A 15,450-nucleotide genomic window follows, 5' to 3' on the forward strand; every position below is an offset into this window, starting at 1 on the left:
TGGAAATCAGAGAAACTTAATTTGGTGTCTAGATTTAGGTTCTGCTTAATAGTAATGGATAACAAACAAGTAAGAAAGCCTCCAGAAAAGGACTGCCCAGATTCCTTGTTGTCATATTTGTTACAGAAGGAAATACAGTGAAATTACACAACCACTTGGATGAAGGCAAATAACACAAGTGATTTCCTGGTAGCCCGATCAGCCTTTAGATGACCTCTTCATTAATCAGTCACTGTCACTTCATCTTCTTTCCCAGGGTTAAAGGATTTTGAAAAATTAACTCTTTGACAGAGCCATTCATTGTATGTCCCCAACAAGCTGCTTTTGTTCAGGTCTGAGAACTGCCTGCTGTAGGGACCAAGGTTCAAACGTTTCCATGTAGTCTGACTCCTGTTTGGAGTGCTCTAATTCTGTAGAATTTCGCATAGCCGCACAATTTTACCATGGGTAGCTCTAGATTAATAGATTAATAATTAATAGATTAACAAATGTCACCTAGATTTGGTAGGTGTTGCATTCAAGGGCAACATCATGGCGTTAAGGAAGCAAGTGAATTTTCTTCATTTTTCAGTAGAACATTTGTCGCTGTGGGGCACACAGAGAAAAAGAGAAAATCCCAAAGATGCTTACACTGCCCTGGGCAGGGATGTGCATTCCATGGGCATTCTTGTTCCCATGTTTGCTGGAAGTTTAGAAATCCTTCTGTCACGTCTCTCCACTTGCTATCTCTGGCTGATAGCAGTGTACATGCATCATGTGCAGTATAACACAGCTCTGTTTTAGGTGATCCTGAAACATTCTAGTTTATCCTGGCAGGTGAGATATAGGGTTGCAATTTACTTTGGTGGTTATAGTTAGATATACAGAATTATTTTAAGTGGACTGTACAAAAGATAAATTACAATTAAAAATTCACCTAGTCACACTGTAGGCCAATTGCAACGTTGATACGTAAAGAACACAGACAAAGCACGTGTTCTTTGGTATTTTCACTTGGTGTTCTTCAGGTATTTTATTTGAGTTAGATTATTTTCAGGCCCAATCCTGAGAAGGGTAACCACTCATCATGAATGTTTTCATTTTTCTGTATCACTCAACAAATGTATCAAAGTTCCTCACAAATGTTAACTACTTTGGTTATAACACCCTTCTTAGAACTCAGAATGTGTTTTTTTCCAGCTTTGTCATGGCAAAAGCTCACATTTTGGTGTGCAACAGTTACAGAAGGAGTGTAGGTCTGTGGCTTGGAATACAGGTGCAGTAATCACAGCTTGTTCTAACCAGTGTGTCTGTGGTGCATTAGGGCACAGAGCACAAGGCTGAGTTCTCTCAGCACAGCTGACTGTGCTGGACCCAGAAATGCCAGCAGCTGCCACCACTGACGAGCTTTGCTCCTGCACAGGTCCCTATTTCCACTGCCAAAATGAGGAAAAAATTATATGAAGTAAAACTAAACAACGAAGGGCAGAGATGAGGTGTGTGTCACTGGTGGTGGCTGCCATTCAGAGTGCAGAGCTGTGTTCTCTCTGAAGTCATTTGTTTCAAGGGCTGGATTGGAGGGCATTGAGCCCGCTGCTCACTGGCAGTCACACTGCAGGGAGCAGGGTCATAGATAAGCTGTTCTGAGGCAGGGCTGCTCCTTTTTTTTTTTTTCTTCAAATAAAATTAATGTTCTTTCTCTGTTCTGGATGTGCAGTGTTACTGGGAGGCAGTGAGATGTGAGAGAATGGCACAGGATGAGCTCCTGGTGCTCAGCCCAGCAGGCGGTGTCACACGTGGAACAGCAGAGTACAATACGTGGCTAAGAAAGATGAGCAATTCCAAACCAAGCCATTTTCTTGGTGATTCATGGCATCTTTCATGCAGCATGTTTTTCAGGGCTGTTCTAGAGAATGTAAAGAATGGAGCACAACTTGACTCACTCCAATATCTCGCTGATGAAAGACCACATAACCAGCACTAGTGCCTGAGGTTATTGCCCTTGCTATTAATAAAGCAGGTCAAATTATTTTTTCCTCCTGGGAAATACTCAATCTTCTTATTATCTACCACAGCAAGCTGCAGAAGAGTTCTCCTGGTGCTGTGGAGCCCAACCCCTGCTCACCTGGCAGTGCTCAGGGCTCCAGCAGCTGTGTGTGCTGCAGCCAGAAGCTCCCTGCTTGCCTTGGGGAACTTGGAAGAGCTCCAGCTCAGGTAGGCACCAGCTCACCCATACTTTGTGTAGTGTTTTTTGTTATAGTGTCAGAACTCATGACTTTAAAAACTTCCTTTTGAATGGCATTTAAATCAGACAGCTGCAATAGTTGTCATTCATTCAAGTCAACAAATTTTGTCAGAACAGCCTTCCTAAAAGTAGGCTCTGGGCTCGAATCTTTCAGTATAGTTTTGCAGGTAGCCACAGAAAATAAATCCTCTCCTTCTGGTTTAATATCAGCCAAACCTGACTGACCTGAAGTCTGTACTTTGTCTACAGACAGAAATCTCACTTAGCATTTTTAATTTGAATTTGATTCCCTTTTTTGTTTGCTTGCTTTTAAATAGAAAGTACAGTGGTGGGAAGCAAAAGAACTCCCTGCTTTGGAACTTGGATAGATTCAAAGCTGCTATTTCCCAAGGCAGGATATATATGAGAGCAGAAGTGGTCTCCAGCTCCTGGACTTTCAAAACCAAATGGACAGGTCAATGAGTCTGTAGTTGCAAGAACAAAGAGACGTAATATTCTTTACCTCCTGAAAACTGCTAGGAAAAAAATAATATTAAGCTTTGCATTCAAAATGAGCTGTACCTGTGTGGGATGCTGTGCACAAGGCTTGTGAAAAGGATCTCACTTCCCAGGGTTGTGTCTGTTCTTCTGCTGATGTCACTGGGAGATGTCAGCAGCCGACTTGAAAGCTTGATCTGTGCAGGGCACAAGTGAATTAATTCCAGTATCGACCTAGAACATTAATTATATCTGGGCCTTAATCATTGTTGGCTTCAAGCCAGAAAGGCTAATCATTTTCCATTGATGCTCAAATCAGCTGAGGTGCTGATGTTGTCATTGCAGACTTTCTGTGGAGCAGTAAGTGCTGAAGACTTGTTATATGCTCAGTGTTCTTTTGAAGTAATGAGTTTAATTATAGTGTGTGGCAGTGCCAGATCCTAACATGTTAATTGAAGTGTTTGTAACACGTATGAAGAAATACAAAAGGATAGTAGCATTTGGGTGACCGAGTCTGTTGCAACTTTATTAATGAGTATAACTGACTGAAAGTTGGGTCAGTCCAGAGGGAAGTGTTTGTCAGTCATTTTGCTGTGTTTCTTTGATCCAACCATTTTACTGATGTCTGGAGTGCCAATTAATTGTGAAGCTGTGCAGATTAAGATCTGTTGGCTCATCTCAAAGTGAACAGTTAGCTATAGTAGCCCTGGCACTCCTCATATGTAAGGGACACAACAAACACGTCTAGGACTAAATCTGTGATGTGGAATCATGGAATATAGGTTGGAATGTTCCTAGAAATCTCTCTGTTCTCTAGGTTGTCCATTTAGGACCACGTAACATCGGTGTTGTTGTCTTGCTGGGGAAATTCATGGGGAATATGACCAAAACTGTTCCTACCACTGGACTTGCTATTATAGGTGACCTTTTCATTTCACCAGAATGTCACTCGTCAAAGAGTTTTCATATGCATTTTTCTTTTTGTGCTCTGCCTTAAGGACAAGGTGATACTCAGCAATTAAGCAATAACTGACAGAAGTAAAAGTCTTGCTGAGATTGAAGGATACCTTGGGTTAACATACACATCAGTGTTTGTGTAGGTTTGATACAACCTGTTCTCTGTTAGATTTGAGATGTAATGTACCTCAGAGGAGAAAGTAAATCCTTTATCATAAGGATTTTTTTTTTATTTTAGGTAAGAAAAGCCATTAAGTGATTATATGCTAAATTACAGAATGAAAGTTTTAACAATGAAAACTAAAAATACTGAGAGTTTGAAACCTAAAAAATCCAGCTATGTTCTGTGTATTTTCTACTCAATTCTTGCTTACCTGATAACTTCTGTACATGCCATTAGGCTTTTGTTGTCTTGTTTTTCTCTTTCAAACACATTCTGTGCAAATGTGAATATTTCTGGTTTTTTGCTACTCCTCTTTTTTTTTTTTTAATCCTTTTCAATGAGTTATTCCTGACTGCTTTCTTTCCTTACTACTGTCTCAGAGCTGTAAGCTTGTATTCTGCCTTCCAGTCACTGCCAAAGCAGGGAGATTCAGGAAGAGGCTGGCACTCTCACTCCAGAGCTCAGTAAGGCTTTGCTCCGCTCTTGTACTGTGTATTTATGTAAGACAAGACACAGATGCCATGGCAGAGTCTGATTTGGAAACAGCTCATACTGTTCTTTAAAGCAACTATCAGGGAGAAGCTCAGATGTGCTACTAAAGGTCCAAGTCAGCTGAATTTCTTCTTGTCACAGCAGTTCAGTGTGGATGGTCTTATTCCTTCATCTGAGCAAGATAATTATTTTGCCAACTCGCTGAAATGCGATACCTGAATTACAGGGGGGAAGGCTGTGACAGATGCTTGAGCTAAAATGATTGTTACTGCATTTTCCTGCAGCAGTTTTGTAAATGTAGGTGAAACTACTGTTCTCTCTTGTTCCCCAGTCCTTTGCTGATCGGTTTCCCTGTTATTAAGCTGCCTGTCTCTCTCTTATTGAACTGGGTGCACTCAGGCATCTATATCTATTACATGTGAGTGCCTTATGTACATAAAGTGTGCTGAAAAGGCAGAGCCCCTGCAAGACCCTGCCCAGAGGGAATGAATCCATCTGATTCAATGCTTTTAAATCACATCTTTGTAGGAGAGGAAATTCTCCCTCTGGTGAGGTTATGGAAGAGAAATCTTTTAACTTTAATCACACCTACAGTGGCTAGTATAAGATTGTGCTTTACAGTGGGAGGAACACTGGGCTTCTGCAGTGGAAGTGCAGCATGACAAACAACCCCATCTGTACGATGGTGCAGCTTCTTTTTAGCCATGGTAACTTCTTCCTAGAAGAATGCTATTCAACAGCAAAACCTGAGTGGAAATGTGGGCTTTCCTGGGAATTTGAGTCAGCTGCACAGTGATTCTTGTCTTGAGCACTTCTACTGGGCAGGATTTGTCTTGCCAGGCCTTCTGTTGATGATTCTTATGTTACACACTAACAAATGCAGAGAAATTTGCAATATCAGTAGTGATCTACCTTGACTACATGGTGAGTAAAATGCTACTGAACTTGCTCAGTTCAGCTCATCAGCTCTAAAATCAGAAACTGCCTTATTTTGCTTCAGGCAATTTATGTCCTGTTGGATAAGCTTGCTTCAGACAGCTTGAACTTTTGATGCTATATTCAATTCTATAAAGTAAAAGTCTTTTTTTTTTTTATAACCATTGAATTAGAAGTGGGAAAAAAAGGAGAAAAAATACATGCTTTTTTCAAAGTAGGGAACTGATATTTTCAGTTCTGTTTTGTTTAGCTCCTCATCTCTCTGCTCAGGCAGCTGTTTATCACAGAATACTAATGGAAGGAACATCTGGAGACTGTCTTGTCCAAATCTTGTTGGACTAAACTGTATGGGGTTGGCTTTCCTCTTGACCTATTCCCTTCCCTTTAAAATGAGCCACAGCAGTAGAACTCCTTCATTCTGGCACAGCACCTCCATTTCGTTGATTTTCTTCATTAGAGGATAGACTACAGCTGTACAAAACTACAAAGTACCAGGTAATAGCACAGATGTAGAGGCACGTTTCTTTCATACTCCAACTAAACAGAGCCTCTTTTATTAGGGGCTCTGTTCCCACTACAGTGTTACCAGGTGTTACCCCAGAAAAGTCTGTGACATTGTCATTGCTTTTCCAACAGTGATGCTCTAAATGGTTCTAATCCTGTGCTCAACATGCATTTGCAGCAAAACTCCAGTTCCTTATATCTCAGGAAAGTCTTGGTATGGTACCTCAGGAGATAACTCCTGGTGGAGAATGCTAGACTTGTTAGCTTTTCTTTTTCTCCATTACTTTCCTAGTGACCTGTAACACAGATATGAGACCGTTGACAAATGACTTTTTAGGATGAAAGAAGAGTAGAGTTTTGCTTTTGAACATTGCATATAATCATGCAACTTTTACAGCGAGGCAACAACAGAGGGCAATAGATCTCTGTGAAACACCACATCTTCAGAAAGGTTTCCATTGGATGACTCTGATGGCAATTTCAGCAGCTCTTTTCACTGCCTCGCTGGGGTCCCTCAGGCACTGCTGGAACGTGTTTGTATGTTCTAGGAGCTTCCTGCGACCCTCAGCTACTTCTGCCAGCATGGTGAGGGTTTTAATTGCATTCAGACGGGCTTTGCTGTTTTCCTCAGCAACCAACTTCAGTAACCGTGGAATGGCTTCAGCACGTAGAGCTAAGCATCTCCCTGTAGAAAAATAAACTGGTTTTAAAATGTATTATTACATATAATCAACAAGATTTTGAATTGCTGCTCTTGACTTCCTGCCCAGTTGCAGCTTTGAACACCCCAGAGTGTGTGGTGTGACACAGGACATGCTTTGATTTTCCAGACCTGAGCTAGCTGCCAGCCAGCTGTTTATTTGTATGGAAATAGATCTTTCTCAGTAAATATTATGTGCTTTGCACGTTGTGATTTCATTTCAACATCTAAGGAGGTACGAGGTACCAAATGATAGGATAAGCTGTTTAGGGGGGAATTAGATGCCACTAAGAACATCCTCCATTCTTTTATTTTTAAAGACATTTCAAACACAGAGATCCATGCCTGTGTTGTTTTTGGAAACTGGGGTACAGTTACAGAGGAGGACTGGAACACAGCTACTGTTATTAAGAGTCTTTTAATTCTAATTATTCGCTCATCACACTGAACATTCAGCAGTTAGTGTTTTCAGTGTCTTGTAACTTACTTGAGAGAACAACAGGTATTAATAATATTCTCTCCTCTCTTAGCTGTGAGAGAGAAACTGCCTCTAACCACAAAAAAGGTTTCCAGGAAGTAGTGTTTGGTAGGACTGATTCTGAGCAGGTATCTGGATCTCTGGACGTGTACAGAAAATGTTCCCCTCTGCTGCAGCACTCTGGAGGGAAACGACACAGCTTGGGCAATTATTTATGTACGTCAGGAAAATGGAATGTGGAATATACTGCAATCTCTAGGCATAAGGGTATCAGCAACTGTTCTTAGACAGATGTAAAGAAATGTCCTAATCTTACAAATCCTTGTACAGATCTCATGCTTTTTGAAACTGAGGATCTGTGGGATTGGGGACAGGGATTGGGCACAGATTTTGTTTTTATGTTTCCTTAAAATTGGATTTCTAGGAAGCAGCCCAACAGACCTGCCTCTTCCTCTCACCCTTAGGTTTAATGGTAGCAAACATCAGTGCTCCTGCTGCACTAGCTTGGACTTCAGGATCTGTATCTTCTAACAGGCTCACCAGTAGTGGAAAGACCTCTTCACACACTGTGCTTTTTCCCTCTGGATGAGTACTGTGTAGAAAAGACAGTTAAGATGCTTCCTTGAATGATATCTGCTAACATGTCACCACCCACAGCTTCTCCCCATGCCTGGCCCCCTGCAGCAGCCCTGTTTCCTGACAGCAGGGCTGACATGGCCCTCTCTACTGTTCTCTTTGGAGTCAAAATGTTCCGACTGTTAGACAGATGGCAAGCACTGTGGCCTGGTCACAAAGAGAGAGGGGATGTCTGTTCATACTTGGTCTGTTAAGTCTACTTGCTGATACACCACAGATTGTATCATATTAACCTACATACAGATATTTAACAATTTTTAGCCTATTTTAAGGTGGTGTTTGGATTTTTTTTTTTTTTTTTTTTTACTGTTATGGCATATAGAAAATTGCAGGAAACTTGCAATGAGGAACAGGATTCAGAAAGAAGTGCTGCTGGTCTTAATGGCAGTTTAGTTGGAAATCTAGCTGTTGAATCCTACACAGATTTAAAACAACTGCTGGTGGCCTGCAAGGAATTCTTTTTCTAGGTCAATTCTCTCTTTCTTTCCGGCCTCTTTAATGTGGGGAATATTTAACATTGTCCTGCTATTGCAGTGACATAGAAAGCAGAGGATGTCCATACTGTAGGTCAATTCCTGACTTTTTTCTATCACTCACTGTATCTACAGTCTTTTTCTCTAAGACCTTAATTTTGGAAATTAAGAAGATTTTTGTGCCAGTTATTATCCCAACAACACAATTTGCAGACTTTTTTAAGCTAGATATCCATGGAGCACTTTTATGTGTGATTGTCAGGCAATGGACTTTCACCCAGTTTAATATACAAATTTAATATGAAGACCTTTAATTTTTTGAGGAAGCAGTTGCACTGTAAAGTAAGGGCTCCCTACCTGTTTGCCCGTGATTTCTCATGCAAGCTTTTCTTCCTAGTGATACTGTACCAGGAAAAGCTCTGATTTCATTGCTAGTATAGAAAGACAAATAGGAGGAGAAGGAATGACTTCTCATCAACTTTTGCTTTCTGAGTGATATGTGGCAGTCATTGCTTTAAGAAGTCTTCTATCTGCATGTGCATACAGGCTGATATAATGTGTGAAATGTGACTTGATACAGCCATGAAATTAGTATTTTGGGGGGTTAAGTACGATAGATTTGCATTACCCAATTTCTAAAACGACCTGAGCTGCTTTGCTTCTGATGGTCACTGAGGGATGTGTGAGCTTTTCCTTCAGAATGGTGATGGCATCAGTTGCCAAAGCTTCAGAAGCTTCCACACGCAGACAGTTGGAGAGTGTGCCTAGGATTAGCTCCTGGATTTCATCTGACTCAGTCTTCAATTTGAGTATGAGTAAGGGAATCAAACCAGCACGCAGGATATCAACAGCCCCTGCAAGAGGAGACTCAGGTGAAGGTGTGAATACATTTATTATTTTTACCTGTAAATTCAATTTCTTAGTAAGATTAAAGCATGTAACTCATTTCCTTACACACATGCAGGATTAGGACAGGAAAACTATCATGATAGCAGTCTGTTGAAAAATGCCATCATAGCATTGCTTTCTTGTTGAGCATCCTCAACAGTTCTATAAAGACATTAGCCCAAGTAATATCCAAGATTGCTCTGATTTTTCCACTTCCACCCACTTTAACTTTCCTCCCAAAATTATTCTTGCTAAGAAAATCAGTGTAAGTCACTTCATAACAACCATCCAAACTGTTCTCAGCATCAACAGATGCTAAGACAGGCTGTGATGTGAGCCTGTAGAGCTAATATTTTAATATCATTCTCTGTTATGGTTTCTGTGGGGGGAAGTCAAGGTTTTGGAAACCATCAGCTTCCTCACATGTTTCTTTGCAGTAATTCTGTTATGGAGGAAATTCACATTTTGAGCTTTCCATTAGCCAGTACTCAGTTTCTCAGAGGAAACAGCATCAGAGGTATAAAGATCATCAGCTGCCTTGCAAGTGATGTCTCTGCTGTGTGCCAGTGACTGACTTGTACCATTTCTAGCACAATACTAAATCAGCACTGAAAGAGCAATGCCATGGGAAAGCAGAAACAGAACATACTGTCCACAAGTAACTAAGTGAAAATAAAATTCTCCAGCTGTCTTGTTGCTAAGGCTGCTGCTTTGGTTGCCAGGAGAAATGTGCCTCCTTTTGAAGTGATTCACATTCAGCTAGATAAGGAAGTTTTGTGGGTAAGAGTCATAAAGGTGTTTGCAAATGAGTGTCCCCAGTTAGAGATAAGAGGAAAGTGGGAAAGAGATTTTAATGGTCTTTGATAGTGCTCAGGAGAAATCGCTCAGTTTGACAGCCAGAGAAAAAACAGGATTCTTGAGGTCATTCTGTTGTATCTATTTCTGAGGTTTTGATGACATCAAATAATTCCTTACGTTACTAACGTATTAGATCCACTTTCCTAATGAAAACACAAAACAAAACAAAACCAGAAGTGATATTATTAGAGCTTTTACTACCTGTACTACATTGCAGGCCAGTTCCTATGAGAATTCAAAATAAGGAAAAACAGATTCAGACAATTCGCTTTTGAATGCTAACAACACTGTAAAGATTAGGATTTTGTACCAGAAAAGGCAAAGTGGGGAAGGAAAGTGGAAAAAAATGTTATCTTTGCAGCTATGGCTCTGTGTGTTACTACAGAGAGATTGCATTTTCATAGTAGAAAATCCTGATTGTATATTTATTTTCCTCAGAGAAATGAAAATCCAAAGATCAGCTAGAGCCCAAACTGTCTCCATAGAAAGATGTCACAAAGGAAACCTACTATGCTCTTTTGGCAAGAGAGGCTAAGGGAAGGAAGCAAAGTATGCACAGCTGAGTCCATCTCCCTGCATTGGCCCTCCTGACGAGGACTGTCGGGGTTTGCACTATGGGCAATAGCTATAGAAGGGCTGTGGGTGGATTGGGCAAAGCAAAGATTTGGCAGGAATCTCCACGTCTTACAGTCATAGCAGCAGGGACCCTGCCAGAGGCTGCTCCCATGCAGATAGCTCAGAGCAGTCCTAGGTGACTCCAAATCATACCCACTATCGGGTTAGCCAAGTTTCCCAATGGTCTTCTGAAACAGCCTATGAAACAGAAGAGTTTTCATAACCAACTTCTAAAACTTCTCCCATGAACAGAAACTACGTGGCTTATATGCTTGAAATGGAGATACGCAGACTGCTCGCATCACTGCTTACACACTGTAGGATGCTGTGGAAATAGAAACTCAAAATTTGGTGGTTCAGTTCCAGAGGAAGATCAGTAGAAAAGACTCATATGACAAAGACTCATATGACATTCCATCTTTCAAGTGACTGGGTTTTTTAATTAGGATCTTTCCAGTTGATCAGGGATATTTTCAAACCAAAACGGGATCTGGACTGTATCGTAACATAATTTCATTATTTCCAGATAAAATAACATGATGATTGTAAACAAAATAGCAAAGAATGGAAGCTTGAACTTCCAGAACAACAGGTGGCTGTAATTCACATTGAAGCCAATTTTTCTGGACGCAGCGTCACACAGCAATAATTCCACATAATTCCATAAGCAAGCACTAACTCTTGCACATAGTGGTCAGTGTTCCAGCTTGAGCCCAGAGAAACCATTGCTTGCTTTACTTTTCCATTTCTGTTATTGCTATGGTGTTCTTCTACATTTCTCATGCTCATAGCTAATCTTTTTTCTTTTCCAGAGAGTTTCCATTACTATTTTTACATTTGCCTTCAAGTACTTAAGAGGCATTTTTATACCCATCGCCTGTGATTTCATTTCCTCCTTTCCTGCACTTCCCTCCTTTTCAGGCCTTCCTTCCTGATCTCCTTGGCTGCTATTTCACCATATTCCCTATAAGCACTCCTAGCATTCTGTTTTCACATCTTTGTGTTTGAGTTTTTCCCTTATCTTCTAATGTATTTTTTATTAATATTATTAATAAGTAATATAATAATTTTATAATTTATATAATAAATTAATAAGTAATATAAGTAATATAATTAATTAATTAAGTAATTATTATATTCAACTACACAAGACTGCTTTCAATGGCCCCTGAACTTCTTCTTTCCAGTTAGTGTTTATTGACTTTCTTTGACTTGGTCATTGCATTTTCACTTCATGTGTGCCTAGGGTGCGAGCCTTTGCTATTGCTACATTTTGGAGTGCAAAATACATAACAACGACACTTTAGTCTCTCTTTCAGTAGGTCAGCAAGATGAAACACAGAGCATTGTCTAGGACAGCTTACATTTTGTGGAGCTGTTTGTTAGCATGCATTCTGTGATCAGAACCCCCAAAGTAGCTAGTGATACTTATTTTGTGTGAACACTGTTTTCATTTCTCTTCATATCTTTTATTTTACCAGGCTGGGGATTTTTCTTATCTACAGTTTTCATCAAACTGTCCTATCTGAAATGCTATTGTGCTACCAGAGGGAGCTTCCCGGATATAAACATAGAAACAAAGATAGATTGTTTGACCTTGTCAGAAGTCTCAGAGGGTGGGGAGGAAAGGCCATAAGCAAAAACAAAAAAAAGAGACTATCTAATACAGAGCCTGAAATTTCCAGGTGGAAATTCATCATGGTTTCCCAGGGGAGTCAAAAGGTGAAAGGTCTAGGGAGGTAAAAAGGAAAAAGTAGGAGACAGCATGAGTGGAAGGCTGTTTAAGTTGTGAATTACAGCAGTCTCAGATCCTGCATCGCACTGAACAAGCAATGGGACAAGAAGGTGAGCAGGTGTTTCCAGTGCTCCTATATTATCCTGGCATCTTCAGGGTCTTACATTTTCATTTAAACACTGCCCTTTCAAAAGGACAGGGAGCATTCCAGGTGTACCGGATATAGTGATGAACAAGGGGAGAAAGTTTTCAAAATACAAACAGTTGTATTTGCAGCTGCATAGTTAACACCATTATTGATTTCTTTTTCTGAGGACTTGTAATCTTCCCTTAAGCTACTTCTTATCTCAGCACTTGTCTCTTCCTTCTCATAGCCCTCTGGCCACTTTCATTCTCCCATTCCCAACTCATTTTTCAAATAGACCCGAAGAGGCACTGCCATTTATTCTGTTCTCTCAGTATGGCTGCAGGGCATGTAAACAAATTAAATTTTGTAGAAGACAAAGGAATCATTTATAGCACATAACAGCGATGTTTTGTTTTGTTTTTCAATTACATAAAGCAATTAAATCACATTACAAATCCTTTTCAACACAAATGTCAGTTTTCAACTCAAAGCGATTTCAGTGTTTGTTTTATTAAGAAGCATGGCCAGAAAGTGGTGTAAAATGCAGGACTACACAGTGGAATAATACATAAACACAGATTCTATGTATTAGGAATGTTTTGTTAATACCTCAGCTGCCTCTTTGAGATGTCCAGACATCTATCTGAAATGCTTAGTAACAGCACTGCAACACAGAGAGAAGTAGAAAGTGAAAAGAGGAGCAGAGCCAGGCACAGGCAGACCAGCAAATGCTGGGTGCTGTGCCATCAATGGACCCAACGCACAGCGGCTGGGAGGGCCTGGTGTTGGGAGCTGTGATCCCAATTCTGATGGGTGTCAGCTTCAGGTCCTTTAGTGAAGTTTACACAACAGCTGTGGGGGTGAGTATGAGATACGCTCCCTGGTGTAGCAGTGCCTAACCCACAGTCTGTGGATTGCTGACCATTTGTAGTGCATCAGAGGGTGGGTTCCAAAATTAAAACAACTGTTCCTTCTTTTAATAAAGCAGCATTCATACATTAAAATAAAGAAAAGGGAACAGTCAAAATGATGGTGAAATAGAAGTAATGAAGCAAAGCTGGCTTATAAAAAATGTCATAGAATCATAGAATCATAGAATCACCAAGGTTGGAAAAGACCTAAAAGATCACCCAGTCCAACTGTTGTCCTAGCTATGTCCCAGCTATAACTACTGATAGTCTGCTTATGTTCATAACACAGATTTTTATTGTGCCCATCAGAACTGCAGCTGCTTGCACCTCCTAAGTAATTCATCTTTCTCTTTCTAAATTTGCACTTAGCATACAGGTACATTCATGATCATCCTATATACCTGGGTGAATGTGACTGTACACAAATAACATGCATTCAGCAGATCACAATGCATATCAATTGCACTAATTAGGAAATTTCCCACCTTCTGCTTCTCTGACAAAGGACATTTCCTTTATTCAGAGAAAGATTTTAAAAAAATGTTAAAATTAAAGCGTGAAAAGAACCTGGAGGCTTTTTTTTCCTTCTTCTTTTGGCTGAAGAAGGAAATGTCACCCTGAAATTTATTAATTTCCTCCACAGGGGAGACTCTGCCAAAATGCAAGAAGGAAGGAAAACAGTCTGACATATGTGCTACTCGCTCCAATGTCCTCAGATCAATTACTGAGAGAAGAAATTAAAGCCTTCAGATAATGGCTCCCCAGAAGTAAAGCTGCAGCCATGAGCTGTTACCCAGCTTCAGCTTCTCCAAATTTTTTCACTTTTTCTCTGCTGCTCAGGAGAGGGAATGATGAGATGAGACTAAAAATGATGAGCACAGCCTCAATAGACTGCCGACTTCACTGCTTCCACAAGTACCTGTTTTGAATTAAATCCCACACAGAAGGCAGCAGATCTAGTACCCATGGCCTTGTCGTGTTCCAGAAGAGAACTTGAACTGTCACACCTGCGAGAACTAACTTAAACACTGGATTTTATACCTCATACCAAGCACGTACATCAAGTGCTCAGAAAACATTCGCAATTACCGTAGCAAGTGTCACAGTCACAGACAATTACAGCTGATGGTGTTACTGTGCATCTACAGCTTCCTGACTGTTTGGAAGAATACCTTGTAGGGGACTGTGGCAGGGTTCTGCACAAGTTCTGCAGACTGCCTTGAGAGACTTTAAGGGGAGAGAAATACAAATCACAGTTTTTCCATTTCCAGAACTTCTGCTTTTCCCCTGGGACAGAAGGCCAAAAGATTAAAGCAATACGAATGAAGATCAAGAAACAGTTTTATTAACAATCGAAAATTTTTGTTTCTCTAAGGCTGTATCTGTGGGGCTGGAATGCTGTGTTACTGTATGACGTTACATAGCAAAATAACCATTACAACGAACAACTTTCACAACTACTGAGCTAACTTCACTCAGACATAAAAGTGGTTGCTTTGTCAGTTTTGTTCTGTAGGAGAACTAGAACTGACACGGAGAAAGTGCTCTCTGAACTTTGCCAGGATAACTGAATCACAGAACAAGACGTGGAAAAACTCCTACATATATTATTATACTTATATACTATTATTATTAGACTTATTATACTATTGTCAAAAAATAAGTCAAAATGAGAGGCACAAAGAAACTAGATATCTAGATTTAATCATGTGTCTGATACACAGACACAGAAGGATATGTTGTCTTGAAGATTAACATAAATGTGCTTTGTTATATGAAAAAAATATATGACTGAAAACCAACCAGAAAGAAAGACTGCAAACAGTGAGGGAAAACAAGAGGAAGAGGTTAAATGGAGCTTTAATTCAGCCTCAGATATAGGTGTGCTTTTTCAGGTTTTCTTCATTGTTAGAAGGATGTGAATTTTATTTTATTTTTTGCTACATTTAACAGAGAATTGGTAGAAAATATCAAAGAAGAAACTGGAGAAATTGTAGCATTGACAAATCCCCTGGCTGTGTTTGCTGATCTAGCATGCTAGCAAAGCTGCTGTAAGTTAATTTTATCCTACAGTTCACACTGCATACACTCATGCCAAGATGAGCACAATTGAATGGTTGAAACTAATACAGTCTTCAGGAAAAGAAGCAAAAAGCACTGTAGGCAGGTGAGGTCCTTTTCTGCTTCAGATGCTCTGGCCAAGCAGTTCTGTTCAAAATGAAAGTGGAAGAAACACGTCTCAGTTAGACTGGGAGCCCAGATGGCAGCACAACATG

This window comes from Tympanuchus pallidicinctus, unplaced genomic scaffold, assembly GCF_026119805.1.
Source record: "Tympanuchus pallidicinctus isolate F22 unplaced genomic scaffold, pur_lepc_1.0 scaffold25, whole genome shotgun sequence".
Taxonomy (NCBI): domain Eukaryota; kingdom Metazoa; phylum Chordata; class Aves; order Galliformes; family Phasianidae; genus Tympanuchus; species Tympanuchus pallidicinctus.